The following is an 18,642-nucleotide window of genomic DNA, read 5'->3' as shown; positions in this document are numbered from 1 at the left end:
GATTCAATGTTATGTAACTCAGTAGTTAAATCTTCACGTGTTTGTTCAAGCTTATGTTCCACTGAGTCTAACTTTTGAAGCTTTTGTTCCATTGTGTCTAACTGTTGCTGTGTTTGCCTCTGGTGTTGTTCCATTGTGTCTAACTTTTGAAGCTTTTGCTGTGTTTGTCTCTGATTTTGTTCCATTGTGTCTAACTGTTGCTGTGTTTGTCTCTGGTGTTGTTCCATTGTGTCTAACTTTTGAAGATTTTGTTCCATTGTGTCTTATTTTTGAAGATTTTGTCCCATTTGTTGCATTAATTGTAATAACAATGCATTAGTGTCTGGAATCTGTTCCTCTACGCTTTTCGGCAGTGCATTTGCACCAGCAACATTCACATTTTGACAAGCAGAAAATGTATCTTGACTTTTTTGAGAAAACGGTGAGGACCCAAAACCTAAGTCTACAGTATTTGCAATATTGTGTTCTGTCATTTCGGATTCCTGAAGCGAGCTGTTGCCGACCGATCGATCGATAATGCTTCCCTGTTCACTACCTGTTTGACTGTCTACACCATTATTTGCCGCCCGCTCCATATCCCTATGCACGATTACCAAATTACTACTTCGAATGTCTGTTAATTCACTACCCAGTGGTGCTGATAAGCTACGCTCGTCGTCACTATTATTTCTCAGTTTACTTTGGAGCCTAGTGTTACGTTTTTCACACGCCATTATTGTCACAATATTTCACACGATAACACAGAAAAGCACAATTTGAATAGCAAAAATAAGAGAACACATTAACATAGCACTGAAAATAATATGTAGTTAATTGCAAGCGCAGCTGCGAAATACTTGGTGCAAATCTACATGCATGCCATAACTGTTTTACAGTACAACAATGAAAGACTGCAACTACATAAGAGATTTTCTCTACAATTACGCGCTAGCAATAAACAAAAGATACACTAATTACACAAACTACAAGAAAAAATCAGAAAATTCCAGTGAGGTATCCTAGGCTAAGGGTCGACATATGAAACGTCCCCTTTGAAAAATTTATACAAGACTGTGCTTAAACTGACACACAATATTTTTAGCGCAACGCAATCTGACTATCAAAGATCCCTGCAAAAGAATGGCCCTGAGTAACATTAAACTATACCTTTCAAAAATCACTTACCTCACAAAAATCTTCATTACTCGAACTACTGCAATACACCGAGCGCCACTACTGCCAGCTAAATAAAAGATTCAAACTACGGAAGGCACTAACTACTGATAGGGATATTTAGCAAATGAAAGATATTAATGGCAGTCTGTGGCTAGTTTGCATTGTTGTCTGCCATTGTAGTGTTGGGCAGTGGCAGCTGGATGTGAACAGCGCGTAGCGTTGCACAGTTGGAGGTGAGCCGCCAGCAGTGGTGGATGTGGGGAGAGAGATGGCGGAGTTTTGAAATTTGTCATGAACTGCTGTATATATTATGATTATTAAGGTAAATACATTGTTTGTTCTCTATTAATATCTTTCATTTGCGAACTATCCCTATCAGTAGTTAGTGCCTTCCGTAGTTTGAATCTTTTATTTAGCTGGCAGTAGTGGCGCTCGCTGTATTGCAGTAGTTCGAGTAATGAAGATTTTTGTGAGGTAAGTGATTTTTGAAAGGTATGGTTTAATGTTACTCAGTGCCATTCTTTTGCAGGGATCTTTGATAATCAGATTGCGTTGCGCTAAAAATATTGTGTGTCAGTTTAAGCACAGTCTTGTATAAATTTTTCAAAGGGGACGTTTCAGACGTCACCCCCAGTAGCTCACTCGATGAACTGGAGAGCTTCGTGAAAGTCTGCACATGTGCTTAGTAAACCGCACAATTTTGAGCGTAGTATGGTAACTAACTTCGAGAATAGAGCGAGACGATTCAGCCGATATAAAGATCGACTACGTAAAAGATAAATTTAACTGTATTACTGAGTCGAGGAAGTATCTGTAACGAACTTTGACAATATATTTAATAACACCTGTAATAATTTAACCACAAAAGAGAGTACCGTCCACATAGAAGCACTTAACAATATGCATCTTCCCAGTTTCCTACATGTTTACTTATGTACATAATTAACCAATGACAGACGATTTAACCATGTGTTCAGTTAAAGTCTATAGTAATAATTAACCGAGACGAATACATGAACAGCATAATCGCACATCGTGCTCACCACAACGTAAATTTTCTATGCTAATTTACCTAGTTTAATTTATCAGTATTTTTCTTAATTTCGCCCACAGTTTACATTTTATTAAAGACACATAAACATGGAAAGAGGAGACCATTTCCTACAAAAACGACATGCCGTTTATGTGTATGTAATAAATATTCGAGTCACAGCGATAAAAAAAACTGAATATTGCACTCATTACTTGAAATGTGAAATTATTCTAATTAAGGTTGTGGGTCATCTACTCATCCTATTTTTTAGTGTAATGTACAATGTTAATTAGCATTTCAGCACGCTTCCACTGGTATCTCTAGCTTTAAGATCGCATTTCTCTGTTGTAAATCAGACAAGTAATTTCACTAAATGACACACATTGTCAGGAATTCCTGGGTTAGTTGAATTGATCTTTGTTCCCATGGAATTGGAGGGGCCAGATCTGTGCTTCTTTGGGTGACGATTTAGCCGCACAATTTTTCAGTGCTGCGACCCAGAGAGCTGTGGTCACGTTGTGAAGACAGATCCAGCATGGGGTCTGGGTGAATGTTCCAGACCACGCCGGGAGACGCCAGTAAAACAGTGGTACCTGAAATAACATATATTTAACGTGCAGTGTGTACAGAGTTATAAGTAATAAAATTATAAACAGCCGACCAGTTGCAATGGATAAAGAATTCTTTACCTAGGTTTCAACAAATTTAAATTTGTCTTCTTCGGAAGTTATAAGTGTCTACAGAGCTGTCGTCGGTGGCCAAGCGTATAGGCGCATGCCGTGAAGAACTGCCGATGCGTCGGCAGCTAGACGTGACGTCTCTCCCGCAGGCCAGTGCCACGGCCGCGTGCCGTGCTGGCGATAGGAGAGAGGTCAAGAAGGCGCCGTCTACCCACATGCTCCACTCTAGCTGGGCGCTCAGGTGGAAACTACCGACTAAGGCCCAGGACGTCAGCTGTCGTGAAGACTAGACCCTTATCTACCATTAAGGAAAAAAATACGGCATCAGACGGCTGTTCCTGCGGACATGCATGCATGCATGCATGCATCGTAATTCGGAATAACAAAGGCATTGCAGTATCGTAGACGCTCACTAGTCTGCTAGCAGTCCGCACAGACGCTCCACGCCAGGTCAAATGGAGATGCCTGCTTACAGGTAATCCGCATTCAGCTGTACTGTAGAAGGGCTGGCCGCCCACCAGTCTTGTCCATGTGCAATGACGCAGTATGCAGCAGTGGAAACCCACGGCTTTGGTTTGCATCAGGTTAACTTCATCTCCATATAGAAGTTAGTAAGCAGGTAGCAGGATGGCCATCTTCATGTAGCCGTGTTTTATTTTCACGGAAGTTCCATGGACTGTCATTCTCCCATTCTCCATGGTTTTAGTAACACGGGCACATTGGTAGCACAACAAAATGTGTTCTTGATGACCAACAGGCTGGATTTTTATCTTTTAGCCTGTTTCTTCCATAGTCATGCAAAATCTGTCTGAAATAACGGGTCACTCCGGAAATAAGTATTATATTCTTAAAATGAGAATATTTATTATTTTACATTCATTCAATTGTTTTTCATTTTATTGTTACTTCGTTTGTTTACTTTTCAAAAAAATCAAGAATTCGATATACAAATTACTTATTTATTAGATGAAGTCTAGATATATTTAGCCCCACACTTGAATCATGAGAAAATTTATAGAATAATTAAAGCAAGAGATACAGTTTTTTTCCCACTCTGGTGTTCATTTCAGTGGCTCACAGTCCTATATCACAGAATAATCAACACATTTATTACAAACTTTTTTTTGTATCAAGTAACCATTACATACAAAGTCTCCATACTCATCGCATGTTCGATTTACTTTCTCATCTTTCTCACGTGTACATGAGACACATATATATCTCTTCTTCTTCATCCTCCACTGTCAGAATTCTTGCAACAGATCGTATCATATGTTGAAATCCTCTGCATCTGTTATGGCCTTGCTACTTTTCTACGGGTGTTCCAATGTTTGTCTTATTTCAGTTGCTGCCAATTCTTTAATAAGGTGTATTAGAAACTACCTCCTAGCTCTGTCCTTTTTTCATACGTGGTCACTATCTAAAATTTCATATGAAAGAGCACGAGGCCATCTCCTCGTGGCGCATTTAGGTGCATACTGCCTTGCCATCATGTCAACAGTGTCTGCTATACACTTTGTGCTGTTGTGAATATTACAGTTTCTGGATTTTTTCTTCTCATCTCACCTGATGTCTAATATAATGAAATGTAGACAGTAGAATGATGGTTTATTTCTGCTTGGGACAGATGATACCATCGTATTCCCCGCGATCCCTAAGGTCCTGGAAAATCCTTCTCTAGCTTTAGGGGGCAGCTTTTCTTTTCGTTCTTCCCCCCAAATTAAAACGGAGTGCTCCCACAAGGGTGAGATTTTCTCTCTCTCCAGCACTTCATCAATTTCAGAGCTAGTGAATTAATTGTCAGTCGTCTCTCACATGACCTATCGTGTCGTCAAAAATAATCTGGCCCTGTGGGTCTCTCTTGCGCTACCTCCTCGACCTGCATGCATTTGTGTATTTACTAGGTACCGTGCCTCAACGTCTGTTGCAGTCCATTTATTGACACCACATTCCTCTGATTTTGATAGGTTATTTAGTTAGAAGCTACATCTTCCTCTAAACGTTCATAAATGATTGGCCGCTGAAATGTTGGCAGCTGGTACGTACGATGAACTACAAGTTGCAGCCAACATCTCAGTTGCGGATCGTGTAGCCTCCCCTTTATGTAGTAGTAGTGATGAAGAGTAGGCTGAAGTTTAAGAGATTAGTCAGGCAGAATCAATACTCAAAGATGTGGGATACGGAAATCGTAAGAAATGACGAGATACACTTGAAGTTCTCTAAGACTATAGACACAGCAATGATGAATATCTCAGTAGGCAGTACAGTTGAAGAGGAATGGGCATTTCTAAAAAGGGCAGACACAGAAGTTGGAAAGAGAAACGTAGGTACAAAGAAGGTAACTGTGAAGAAACTATGGTTAAGCAAAGAAATACTTCAGTTAATCGATGAAACAAGGAAGTACAACAACGTTCACGACAATTCAGAGAATGCGGAAGTACAAATCGCTGAGGAATGAAATAAATAGGAAGTGCAGGGAGTCTAAGACGTAATGGTGGCACGAAAACTGGGAAGAAATCGAAAGGACTAATTCAGCTTATAGGGAAGTCGAAACAATCTTCGGTGAAATTAAAAGCAAGGGTGGTAACATTAAAAGTGCAACGAGAATTCCACTGTTATATACACAGGAGAGAGCGGATATGTGTAAAGAGTACAATGAAGGCCTCTATGAGGGAGATTTGTCTGATATGGTAGAAGAAGAAATATGAGTCGATTTAGAAGACATAGGAGATCCAGGATTAGAATTACAAGTTAAGGAAACTTTGGAGATCTTACGACCAAATAAGGCAAACCGATAGACAACATTCCGCCAGTACCTCGTCTCCTACCCTGCAAACTTACATACCAGCGCACGCTCCGCTGCAGAGTGAAAATTCAAATGGTTCAAATGGCTCTAAGCACTATGGGACTTAACATCTGAAGCCATCAGTTACCTAGACTTAGAAATACTTAAACCTAACCAACCTAAGTAAATCACACACATCCATGCTTCAGGCAGGATTCGAACCTGCGACCGTAGCAGCAGCGCGGTTCCGGAGTGAAGCGCCTATTACCGGCAGTGAAAATTCATTCTGGAAACATCACCCCGCAATATTCTTTCTTCCAGGTGTGCTAGTTCTGCAAGGAAGGAGACGAGGTACTGGCGGAATTAAAGCTGTGAAGACGGGGCGTGAGTCGTGCTTGGGTAGCTCAGTCGGTAGAGCACTTGCCTGCGACAGGCAAAGGTCCCGAGTTCGAGTCTCGATCCTGCACACAGTTTTAGTCTGTCAGGACGTTTCTGCCAATGTAGTTTGTTAGTACCTCCGTAATGCTCTCGTGCCAACTGAACGATCCATCTCACTCTGATAAGGATATCAGACAGATCAACAATACTCAAGAATCGAACGAGTAAGGGCCTCGTAAACCACTATCTATGTGAACGAGTTACATTTCCTTAAGATTCTTCCTATGTATATGGCATCAGCTTTTCCCTTAATAGTGTAGCTATACAGTAGTGGATTTCTTTTCCTATGTATGCGCAATATGTTACATTTATTTACGTTCAGGTCAACTGCCAGAGCTGCACCAACCATCAATTCTCTGGAGGTTATTCTGCAAATCGTTACTACCTTCTGTCGTTGCTACTTTGTTAAAGACAGCTACATCTTAGGTAAACAACCTTACAAAGTATCCTACGCTTTTTCCTAGATCATTTATGTATATTGTAAACAGTAACGGTCCTATCACACTTCCCTGAAGAATTCCGAAAATTACCTTTCCATCTGTTAATTTTGTTCCGTTAAGAGTGACGTGTTGATTACTGTCTGCAAGGAAGTCTTGACTACAGTTGCAAATCTGCTCCGATTCTCGATAGGTTGCTATTTTTTCCCCAAAACGACAGTGCTGGCGGTGTCAAATGCCTTCCTGAAGTCAAGGAATATGGCATCAACCCGAGAGCTATTGTCTACGGCACGGTGGATCTGATGGAGGAAGACAGCGAGCTGTGTTTCCCAAAACCTCTGTTTGCGGAATCCACGTAGATTTTTGTAGAGACTTTCCTTCTCCAAGAACGTCATGATTCTTGAGCATAAAACATGTTTCATAATTCTGCAACAGCCTGATGTAAATGTTATTGGTATGTAACTATGTGCATCTTGTCTATGGCCCTCGTTATTTTGGGAATGACCGTCGCCGTCTTCCAGTCGCTAGTAACCTTCGTTGCTCAAGCGATCTACGATAAATTACTGCTAGAAAGCGAGCAAGTTTATTCGCATAATCTTTTTAGAATCTTATAAGTATCTCATCGGGTCCTGACGCCTTACACTACTTAGCGATTGAAGTTGTTTCTCTATTCCACGGTCGGTTATCTCAATATCTGCCATTTCGACGTTTGGAAGCCGATTGAAGGGAGGACCATATTACTATCTTGCTCGATGAAACAATTGATCTAGTTTGGTGGAAGTGGGTCACTGAGAGAATTATGCGTCATTCTGCTCGATTCTTTCTGCCTTCGTTTGATTTTGCCTTGGCTGTATAGTTATGGTAGCGCTATGACACGGTGCCTCGTTGTGTGGCACGGCAGTGTTTGCGTTTCTCTCTTGTCTCAACTCTGAGGTTGTGGGGCAATGCTTCGCCCTTGCCCTGACGTCCGTGATATTACCGGTATGCCTTTTCGACATACCGACTGACACACACGCCCGCACTAGCCTTCTCTGTTCTGAGCCCCTCTGGTAACTATTCTTATACAATTTAAAGATGTACTACAGAATTATTCTGCTGTTTAACAATAGACCTCGTAGTTTTTGAGACGACTGATCAAGAATTTACAACCATTTTCATAGTGGATCTGAGCGGACTCTGAATATTTCATAGTAACTCAGTCAGTCCAGTTGGACTCATCATTTTCTCTTCTGTTGACACTTAGGAATATTTTATAGAGTGTCCGACAGAATTGTGTTTATAGTGATTAGTGCCAGTGTGCAATCAGAATAATCTTGGTACAAATTGGAATGATACAGGCTGTTCAGTGAGGAGTCTCAATGTTTTACACCTGTCTGTACGATTCAGTCGAGTACCAAATGGACTTTTGTTTATTACGATTAGTGCTGGTCTCGACACAGTCCATTTTGCGACAGTGAACTCATCTACTTTATAGTAGGGTAACTATACTTACTTAAAATTTATAAGAGTTTCTATGAACTGTGCTTAGGGCAGAATCATATCAGGTATGATTACTACAGTGCCTGAATTTTTCACCAGGCTGCACTTTCTGTGTGCAGTTAACGAATAAATAATGAGTGGTATTGACCATTAAACTCGTTTGAGAACATTATTTGCATGAAGCGCCTATGAACCAACCTAACAGTTCTAGAAATTCGCCACATGGAAGGATATATACAAAGATGCCGACAGCAAAACTATAACAATGTCAAATAATTTCTCTCTCAGAGACATTTTGATATATGCGTTGGCGTGACAGTAGAAATTTACAAACTACAAACGTTCCATTACTTATTATTTATATTAAATGAGAACTGATTGCAATCAACAAATAAAGATGCCAGTTTATTATAAACTGTTAACAGAAATGACGTTGTATTAATATTTTGGTATGCTGGAAGCAAAGTATATTGTGAGGGATGGATGTACATAAATAAATATTACGACAGAGGGCATTGTACTAGACTTTGAAAGCTAGTTGAAGGTATTCTATGACTAAGCAAGCTGTTGTATTTTATGCACTATTAAATAGTGTGGTATTAGTGCCTGCAAGCTCTTATCGTCAAAGGGAGTAGCGTTTATTCTACACTGGAAAGCAGACAAACAAAGTTTTGAAGAAAGGCTCCATTGGCTAACTCGGTCTGTTCATCGATGGGATTTTGTACTGATCTGCATTTATATACATATATATTTCTATCTCTTCAAGCAAATGTAACTACATACCAACATACAGACAGTAGTCAATCATGAAATAAGGCACAGAATATAACAGCTTGCTCAGCCGTGGGACGTTGAAGTTTTTAAATTTCTATGGTCATACCAACGTATATATCAAAATATGTCTGAGACAAAAATTCTTCCGCATTGTTATGGTTGTGATATCGCCATCTTTCTATACATCCTTCGACGTAGTGAAACCTTCAGGTGTATATGATTGGTGCTTTACAATATGAGTGTACATATATAAAGAAACTGCTTCATATAATCTTCACTACTGCATGAACGCAGACTGTTAGTACTGCAACATAATAGCGCCGAATTTTCGACGTAAGTAACTAAAACATTTTCAATTTAATAACTTGTTTACATGTTTTGAAATCGTTAATCATTATGGGGCACAGTTACGGTTAAATAGACAGTTTCTCACATCTTATTTTGATCGTAGGGCATCCTGTCTCCCTCCTCCTCCCTCCCCACCCCCTCCCCCTCACCCCGCGCGTGGAATTTTCATGACATTGAGGAATACAAAGTAAAATTAATGTTAACTACAACAGAAATATATCTTAACGTGACCAACTGGTGAACACGTCGGTTAGAAACAGATAACAGTGCCCCGTGATGACTGGGTGTTGTGTGATGTCCTTAGGTTAGTTAGGTTTAAGTAGTTCTAAGTTCTAGGGGACTGATGACCATAGATGTTAAGTCCCATAGTGCTCAGAGCCATTTTTTTCCACAGATAACGGCGTTATTTGCGTAGATAAAGAGCGTTATAAATCGTGGATTTTTGCTGTTATCTTCTCTGCAAGAATCAATCCGTATTTTGTGCACAGTCACGGGCTCAAAATATCAGTTTTTGAAAAAAATATTATACGATTAAGATCAAAAGAACGTGATATACTACTTTTTCACCTTGATGGCTAATCTGCAAAATGTTTCCGATCACCTGCTCAGCTGAGGCCGTGGACAGCGTCTATTGATTTGCTGTTGAACGTAGTACAGCGTGCTTTCGCAAGTGAATTGCGGATCACACGAGCGAACCGACCGCGCCTTCCCTGTGTGTGGCTAATTGGCTGTCTCGTAATTACATGACATGCCTCTGACTACCGCTAAACTGGAGGGGCCTGTTTCTGGACCATTGACGAGTACCAGCCCGACGGACTGTGCGCACGTAGGGCGTGGAAAAAGTGCTTTCCGCTTTTGCTATCAACACATTTCCGTTGGTGCTTCTACTAAGAACTTAAAAGGGTAAATATCCACTGTGGGGCATACTACATACATTTTGCGCCTTCAGAACCTTTCTGAAATAAGAGGCACTTAACAAACAGCATAAAATAGACGCTTTGATAAAACAGACGTACTCACCCGGAATGGTGGAAACGCAAAATTTCGTTTATTTATGTGGAAAACCTGTTGTTAATGTGTAAATTTGATACTAGTGGTTTCTCGACACAAGCATAATACCGAGAGCGAAGTTAGATCTTAAAGACATGAGGACAATCCTGATGCACCGCGACTGAGAACACTGAAACAGCCGTTTCTGAGGATCTCACGCTTCGTTAAGAATAAAATACATTACCTGAAGAATAAAAATTAGCCGCATTAACACTACTAATTGCGAAAGAGAAAATGAAAGCAATGGAGATTTTGAACAACATTCCATCAAACAGACTGTAGAAAAAGCAAACCGCATGCCAAACTGTAATCTTTCGTAATCAATTACTCCTGTACGATCGTAGATTTCTGCGGTCGGAGTTAACTTCAGGTAGTCTCCCTGACAAATGCTGCCTGAAAGAAGAACCGAAATGCGGTAATGTGATTACCGCATTACATGATGATTCGGACACGAAGCCACAAGAATGTTATTGAAAAGGTTTTCTCGGTACTTCCACAAGAAAATCGTCGGCCTTCAATCACACAAAGCACACGTGTGTGCTCCACTTCAGAACTGGTCCAATTGGCTCTCCTTATGTCATTGATCTTTTTTTGTGATAACATGAACGTACTTCTGAGAGTCGCTTGCATTCATTTACACCTTCTTCCCTATGTTAATGGAAAATGTACTTTCGCTGTTTGATTATCAATACCATAATGAAAAAATGTTGAACGTAAAATTCAGACATTTGTCAACCCAGGACAGTATTCTACCTTCCTGGAGGATTAAAACTGTGTGCCGGGTCCAGATTCGGACTCGGGACCTTTGTTCCTCGCGGGAAAGTGCTCAACTTCTGAGCTACCCATGCACGAATTACGATCCGTCCTCACAGCTTTACCTGCGCCAGTACCTCGTCTCCTCTCTTCCAGACTCAACAGAAGGCTCGTGCTGTGGTAGCTCAGGCCTAGAGCAATTGTTCGCGAAAAGCAAATGTTCCGAATTCGAGTCTCGTCCCGGCACAAAGTTTTAATCTGTCACGTAGCTTCATAACAGCGCACACTCCACTGCGAGGTGAAAATATCCATCTGGAAACATTCCCGATGCTGCGCCTAAGCCAAGTCTCCATTATATCCTTTTTTCCAGGAGCTCCAGTCCTGAAAGTTTCGCAGGAGATCTTCTGCGGAGTTTGGAAAGTATGAGACGAGCTACTGGTGAAAGTAAAGCTGTGAGGATGGGCTCTGAGTCGTGTTTGGGTAGAACATTTACAGTATTTGGATCTCCCAGGAATTTCATATCAGCGCATACTCCGCCGCAGAGTTAAAATTTCATTTCGCAGAGAGTATTAATTACCTGAGAAAGCTTTCTAAACATTTGCTAGCATTACTCTTATGGAACTAAATTTCGTTCCTCTTCTTATGTTGGCGGTTATGAAGAAAGATTTGCTGATCGATGTCCTCTAGCTAATGAGTGTAAAGAAGAAAGTTTCCTTGGAGTAATCTTTTGATGTATAGAAAAGGTATCAGTAAACAGTCTGTTGATTGAGGGCCTGATCGGCACTGCACACAGATGGTAAAAGATATCGCCTTAGTTCTTTCACAACGTAACAGACGGAACTTTTGTCCTTCATGCAACGTCCATAAAATATTAGTCCTTTTTTAATTCTTCACTGAGATACACAACAAGAGAAATGAATGTAGCTTCCACACCGCGATTATCCAAGATGTATAATGCTGAGTACCATACGCTAGTTCACCCAACATGAAAATCGGATAGTGCACGAGGACAATGACCCGAAGCACCGCAGCAGGCTCTGCAGCGACTGGAAAAAAGAGAAAATGTGCAGGTATTGGATAGGCACTCACAGTCGCCTGATGCTAACTCTATTCAAAATGTTTGGTCTTACATAAAAAGAAGATGGAAGGAGAAACTGTCTTCTCTTTGAAGCAACTGTCGACGCATTTGGAGGCCTCTTCCACGTGAATACGCGCAAAACTTCGTTTCAAGCATGCATCGGAGATGCCAAGCAATCGTCGACGTTGCGCGTGACTGGTCATATTATTAATAGTAGTTGCAATCTTCTTTTGTTCATATACGAAGTTTGTATAGATTTCAGTTTGTTGTCAGTTACATTACTGATTAACCCGATCACGATCTTACTTAGCAGACTGTAAATAATTTTAAGCATCACGTCGTCATAATCAGTTTTACAAGGGCTAGCAGATACCGTCAAAAATTGCCTAGGTCAAAATATAGTATTCCTACCTCAACTGGTAAAAACGGAGCACTTACAGGATCACTTTCTTGTCCGTCCAGGAAGATCCCTTTTCCTCATGGACGGGTAACCATATCAAGTTGAATTTTATGTCACGTACTGATCCACTGTCCCTTGGCGTAATGAAAAATTTATATTTCTACGTTAGTGGAGTCAAAACATACGGCCATTTATGTCACATATTTTGATATTCGCAAATTCATCGAACTATAGCAGAAAATGGGAAAATACAAAAAAATTTGGACCTGAAATTAAAACCTTCTCGAAACTCTTGGAATGCCCCGTGACCGACATCTTGCCAATATCGAGATGGAGGATAATCTGTTTACACAATTCAGTTTGTACGGAACTCTGAGAATGTGGGTGCTGTTCGCACTTCGCAAGTTTTCACCATAACCTCAATAAATCAGTAGGTAATGCGCAACGAACCTTGACAGTACAGTGGTACGTAAACTCATTATCCGATAGCACATTTGGAGTGCGTGATTGTGTACTTCTGGCGCTTAGTAGTGAGGTTAATAGCTTCCTTTTCGAAATAGTGCGAACGAAAGTTTTAAAACCAGGTGGAAACTAAAACTGCATCAACCACGACTGCACTTGGAATTAGAATCACTCTTCCTCATTTTTACTGATATTAGCCGAACCAGTCACACCCATTAATGCATAATATAAATCTTTCGACGTCCTTAATATTATAATATGCCACCAAAATTCTAATTGGGTTACAAGATAGAAGTTAATAAATGTGTGTCTGACTGTTTAGGAGGATGAGCCTCCCATCCTCATTGCATCAGATATCTCACGAAATTTTAAAAGTAGAACCACATTCTGATAGTTGTCGGGTAAAAGAAGAGGCCAGATCAGTTGATAAATTTGCTTTTGTCCTCATGTATGAAAATAAAATATTTTCATTTAAAATGTGGTTGCATCCCACACGCCACAAGCGACACATATTTGAGGGTTATACCGCCGGATAAGGAAGCCACGTATCTTTGATTGCCTCAATGATAGGAAGGAGATGCGCCACAGCTGAGAATGTTTGACCAACTGCAACATGTTTTCCGTTAATTCAAACCACTGTTCTTCATTCTGAAGCTGAACATGTAAGTCTACAGCATGGATATATTGCACTTAGGTGACAAAAGTCATGGGATACCGATATGCACATTGACAGAGGACGCTAGTATCACGTACACAAAGCATAGAAGGGCAGTGGATTGGCGGAGCTGTCATTCACGTGAATAAGTTACCGACGTAATTATGGCCTCTCGACGGGCACTAACAAACTCTGATTGCGCGGTGTTAGTAGGTTAAAGCAGGCTCAGACATGGTAATTGGATGTCTCTATAGGCCCCCTGGCTCAGCAGCTGTTGTGGCTGAGCACCTGAAGGATAATTTGGAAAATATTTCGAGTAGATTTCCCCACCATGTTATAGTTCTGGGTGGAGATTTTAATTTGCCGGATATAGACTGGGAGACTCAGACGTTCATAACGGGTGGCAGGGACAAAGAATCCAGTGAAATTTTTTTAAGTGCTTTATCTGAAAACTACCTTGAGCAGTTAAACAGAGAACCGACTCGTGGCGATAACATATTAGACCTTCTGGTGACAAACAGACCCGAACTATTTGAAAAAGTTAACGCAGAACAGGGAATCAGCGATCATAAAGCGGTTACAGCATCGATGATTTCAGCCGTAAATAGGAATATTAAAAAGGGTAGGAAGATTTTTCTGTTTAGAAAAAGTGACAAAAAGCAGATTTCAGAGTACCTGTTGGCTCAACACAAAAGTTTTGTCTCAAGTACTGATAGTGTTGAGGATCAGTGGGCAAAGTTCAAAACCATCGTACAATATGCGTTAGATGAGTATGTGCCAAGCAAGATCGTAAGAGATGGAAAAGAGCCACCATGGTACAACAACCGAGTTAGAAAACTGCTGCGGAAGCAAAGGGAACTTCACAGCAAACATAAACATAGCCAAAGCCTTGCAGACAAACAAAAATTACGCGAAGCGAAATGTAGTGTGAAGAGAGCTATGCGAGAGGCGTTCAATGAATTCGAAAGTAAAGTTCTATGTACTGACTTGGCAGAAAATCCTAAGAAATTTTGGTCTTATGTCAAAGCGGTAGGTGGATCAAAACAAAATGTCCAGACACTCTGTGTCCAAAATGGTACTGAAACAGATGATGACAGGCTAAAGGCCGAAATACTAAATGTCTTTTTCCAAAGTTGTTTCACAGAGGAAGATTGCACTGTAGTTCCTTCTCTAGATTGTCGTACAGATGGCAAAATGGTAGATATCGAAATAGACGACAGAGGGATAGAGAAACAATTAAAATCGCTCAAAAGAGGAAAGGCCTCTGGACCTGATGGGATACCAGTTCAATTTTACACAGAGTACGCGAAGGAACTTGCCCCCCTTCTTGCAGCGGTGTACCGTAGGTCTCTAGAAGAGCGTAGCGTTCCAAAGGATTGGAAAAGGGCACAGGTCATCCCCGTTTTCAAGAAGGGACGTCGAACAGATGTGCAGAACTATAGACCTATATCTCTAACGTCGATCAGTTGTAGAATTTTGGAACACGTATTGTGTTCGAGTATAATGACTTTTCTGGAGACTAGAAATCTACTCTGTAGGAATCAGCATGGGTTTCGAAAAAGACGGTCATGTGGAACCCAGCTCGCGCTATTCGTCCACGAGACTCAGAGGGCCATAGACACGAGTTCACAGGTAGATGCCGTGTTTCTTGACTTCCGCAAGGCGTTCGATACAGTTCCCCATAGTCGTTTAATGAACAAAGTAAGAGCATATGGACTATCAGACCAATTGTGTGATTGGATTGAGGAGTTCCTAGATAACAGGACGCAGCATGTTATTCTCAATGGAGAGAAGTCTTCCGAAGTAAGAGTAATTTCAGGTGTGCCGCAGGGGAGTGTCATAGGACCGTTGCTATTCACAATATACATAAATGACCTGGTGGATGACATCGGAAGTTCACTGAGGCTTTTTGCAGATGATGCTGTGGTGTATCGAGAGGTTGTAACAATGGAAAATTGTACTGAAATGCAGGAGGATCTGCAGCGAATTGACGCATGGTGCAGGGAATGGCAACTGAATCTCAATGCAGACAAGTGTAATGTGCTGCGAATACACAGAAAGATAGATCATTTATCATTTAGCTACAAAATAGCAGGTCAGCAACTGGAAGCAGTTAATACCATAAATTATCTGGGAGTACGCATTAGGAGTGATTTAAAATGGAATGATCATATAATGTTGATTGTCGGTAAAGCAGATGCCAGACTGAGATTCATTGGAAGAATCCTAAGGAAATGCAATCCGAAAACAAAGGAAGTAGGTTACAGTACGCTTGTTCGCCCACTGCTTGAATACTGCTCAGCAGTGTGGGATCCGTACCAGATAGGGTTGATACAAGACATAGAGAAGATCCAACGGAGAGCAGCGCGCTTCGTTACAGGATCATTTAGTAATCGCGAAAGCGTTACGGAGATGATAGATAAACTCCAGTGGAAGACTCTGCAGGAGAGACGCTCAGTAGCTCGGTACGGGCTTTTGTCAAAGTTTCGAGAACATACCTTCACCGAAGAGTCAAGCAGTATATTGCTCCCTCCTACGTATATCTCGCGAAGAGACCATGAGGATAAAATCAGAGAGATTAGAGCCCACACAGAGGCATACCGACAATCCTTCTTTCCACGAACAATACGAGACTGGAATAGAAGGGAGAACCGATAGAGGTACTGAAGGTACCCTCCGCCACACACCGTCAGGTGGCTTGCGGAGTATGGATGTAGATGTAGATGTAGACGTAGGTGCTAGACGTATGGGACATTCAATTTCGAAAGTCGTTAGAGAACTCAAAATTCCGCGATCCACAGTGTCAAGAGCGTGCTGAGAATATCACATTTCAGGCAGTACGTCTCATCAAGGACAACGCAGTGGCCGACGGCATTAACTTATCAACCGAGAGCAGCAGCGTTTGCATAGAGTTGTCAGTGCCAACAAACAAGCAGCACTGTGGGATGTACGACCAACGTATCTGTTAGGACAGTGCGGCGAGATGTGGCATCACTGGGCTGTGGAAGGAGATTACAGACGGGAGTTAGTTTGCTAAAATCCCGAAGCTGTCTGCAGTGCCTGTCCTGTGCTCGTGACCAAATCAGTTGGACCATAGACGACTGGAAATCCTTGGAATTTTCATATGAGTACCAATTTCGGTTGGTAAGAGCTGACGGTAGGATTCGAGTGTGGCGCAGACCTCAGGAAGCCATGAACTCAAGTTAACAAGGCACTGCACAAGTTGGTAGTGACTCCGTAATGGCCTGCTTAGATAGAATGGTCTTAGGCCTAGTTATTTTCAGCTAATTCATTGAGTTCATGTTTGCAAACACCGATAGAATTTTTATGGATTACTATACTCCACGTCACCGGTAAGCAATTGTTCGCAATAGGTTTAAAAAGAGAAGGAAGAGACTGTACTGGTAGTTCGATATATGAAGTGAGATGATAACCTGATAATTATGGGTGGCTGTAACACTGTAGTAGGAAAAGAAATTGAAAATAGTGCTATGGGAGAATATGGGCTCGGTAACATAAATTAGGCAGTAAAACGACTAATAGAGTTCTGAAGTCAATTACAATTTATCAATGACGAAGAGGAGACTGGAGATTGAGACATTCATCCAGAAGAATCAATGTGGAAATCAGTGGGATACTGAAGTGCTGAGGAATGATGTTGCGCCTTTGAAGTTCTCTGAGGAAAGCAGTTGTGAATGTAAGAGCACTCAAAAGACAGAGGGTGAATGTGAATGCAGAAGCAACTGAGATGAACAACTATTCTGCACAGGAGAAATGGGTGGATGCGGCAGCACTTGAGACGTGAAATGATTGTGCGCGGAGGTAATGCATAAATGCAGGCGTACGTTAGATGTTGTGTGCCCAGAATGCATAGTCGTTTGAGGGAGCATTAATGAAAAAAATGATAGCGCATGAATGGATGAGATGGGTGCAGTAGAGCTAGGGATCTAAGCTGACTGTAGTCGGAGAGAGCGGATTAGTGCGAGAAATTTAGGATTCAGAATCATTGTGTGAAGCACTTGAGACGTACAGTTATAGTGGCTGGAGGGCATAGTTCGATGTGGAATTACTTCGGAGGGAAAATGATTGTGGCCGTAGGGGATAGTTGGGTAAGGGGACACAGGAGAATTAAGTATGAAAATGATATTCGTGAAACATGTGCATGGCTTAGAGAGAGAAGAAAGGATCAGAAACTGTTTACATGGATTAGGCATGAAGTGATCAGGGAAAAGCAAATAGGCTCGACCGTGGAGGTTCATTGGTGGGAGTCACCATGGGGTCAATATGTGAGGTACCATTTGGTCGAAGGCTTTGGGACTGGACCAGAAAGAGGAAACTGCGAAGGTTCTGTCCCTAAGTGGCTGATGCTAGAGGTGCGTCTGGGACTCTCTCGTTTCGTGCTGATGCTTGTCAGCTGCTCCATAGGGCATCTGTGCGTCCGTTGCACGTCGTGTCAGATGGACAGGACTTGAGAAGTTGCTTCTTTGTGGAGACCGAACATAATCGTTGCCAAATAATGGATCGAAAGAGTGGAGCCAAGGGCAGTGTTGGATCGAATGAAAGTCTTGCAACCTAGTCGCCAGTCGATGTGGCGAAACATTGGGAGCAGTTGCTTCCGCGAATGGCGGTGCTGGAGCTGATGGAAAATGTGCTTCCAAGTCGCCAGTTGGTGGGACGAAACTTCCAGCGGTGGCGCTGGAGCCAATAGTAGTGCAGAAGCCGATAGAAATGTGTACTTTCATTGCCAAATGATGGGACTAGCTCTAGAAGCAGTCGTCGATGGTGGGACGAAAATGCCGAGGCCGTCGCCTGTGGTGGGACGGAAATTTGGAAACCGTCTCCTGTGGTGGGACGAAAATGTTAAACCTGTCGCCAGTGGTGAGACGAACAGCAGGGGGTGGATGAGAAATGGAGTGCAAAATAAAATACCACATCGCCAAACGTTCTGGGACGTAACTTAGAGGTGACACTGGAGCCAGTGGAGCGCTGGGACCAGAAAATGCCTTGTCGACAACTGATATGGGACGAAAGTTGGAGGGATGGAACTGAAGCCAGGCAGAATGGTTTCTCATCGCCAAATGGTGGGATTAAAAATGAGAGTGGGGGACGGAGACG

This window comes from Schistocerca cancellata, chromosome 1, assembly GCF_023864275.1.
Source record: "Schistocerca cancellata isolate TAMUIC-IGC-003103 chromosome 1, iqSchCanc2.1, whole genome shotgun sequence".
Classification (NCBI taxonomy): Eukaryota; Metazoa; Arthropoda; class Insecta; order Orthoptera; family Acrididae; genus Schistocerca; species Schistocerca cancellata.
The sequence above is the reverse complement of the archived record's forward strand: the minus strand, read 5'-3'. Positions refer to the sequence as shown.